We start from the raw sequence: 1230 nt of genomic DNA, 5'->3' as shown, positions 1-1230 counted from the left end.
CACACATTAGTCCTCAAGCTGACATCTTTGCTCTTCAAAACTTTAAAAAGCTCTTGTGCAGCAGATTTGCCTAATGCAATACGTGGTCTGATTTCTTGACTGCTGCTTCCATGAGTGTTGATAGTTGATCCAAGAAGATTGAAGTCCTTGACAGATTCAATCATTTCTTGACAAGAATGTTATTTATTGGTCCAGTTGTGAGGATTTTTGTTTTCTTGACATTGAGAAGTAATCTATACTGAAGGCTGTGCTCTTTGATCTTGATCCGTAGATGTTTTAAGTCCTCTTCACTTTCAGCAAGCAAGGTTGTATCATGTGCATATTGCAGGTTGTTAATGAATCTTCCTCCAATCCCGATGCCACGTTTTTTGTCATATAACCCAACTTCTCAGAGATTTGCTCATCATACAGGTTGAATAAGTATGGTGAAAGAATACAACCCTGTCGTACCTCTTTCTTAATTTTCAACCATTCAGTATTCCCATGTTCTGTTTGAACAACTGCCTCTTGGTCCAGGTACAGATCCCTCGTGAGCACAATTAAATGTTCCAGAATACTCATACTTTGCAATGTTGTCCATAGCTTGTCATGATCCACACAACCAAAAGCCTTTGTGTAGTCAATAAAGCACAGGTAAACATCTTTCTGATATTCTCTGCTTTCAGCCAAGATCCATCGGGCATCAGCAATGATATCCCTCGTCCACAGCCTTGAACCTCTGGAAGTTCGCTGTCAATGTATACTTGCAGCTATTTCAGTATTACCTTTAGCAATATTTTACTCTCATGGGATATCAAAGATATTATCTGATGATTTCCACATTCCATTGGGTCACGTCTCTTTGGAATGGGCACAAATACGGATCTTTTCCAATCAGTTGGCCAGATAGTTGTCTTCTAATTCTCTTGGCAGAGATGAGTGAGAGCCTCCTGTGCCGCCTCACTTTCTTGAAAGATTTCAATTTATATTCTGTCAATTCCTGGTGCCTTGTTCTTTGCCAGTTCCTTCAATGCACCTTGGACTTCCTTCTTCAGTATCATTGGCTGTTGATCATTTGCTACCTCTTGAAATGGTTGGACATAAACCATTTCCTTTTGGTACAGTGACTTTGTGTATTCCTTCCATCTTCTATTGATGCTTTCTGCATCATTCAATAATTTGCCTAGAGAATCCTTCAATAATGAAAGTAGAGGCTTGAATTTTTTTCTTCAATTCCCCCAGCTTGAGAAA

This window comes from Chrysochloris asiatica, unplaced genomic scaffold (assembly GCF_000296735.1).
Source record: "Chrysochloris asiatica unplaced genomic scaffold, ChrAsi1.0 scaffold00381, whole genome shotgun sequence".
Classification (NCBI taxonomy): Eukaryota; Metazoa; Chordata; class Mammalia; order Afrosoricida; family Chrysochloridae; genus Chrysochloris; species Chrysochloris asiatica.
This window is presented reverse-complemented; position numbering follows the sequence as displayed.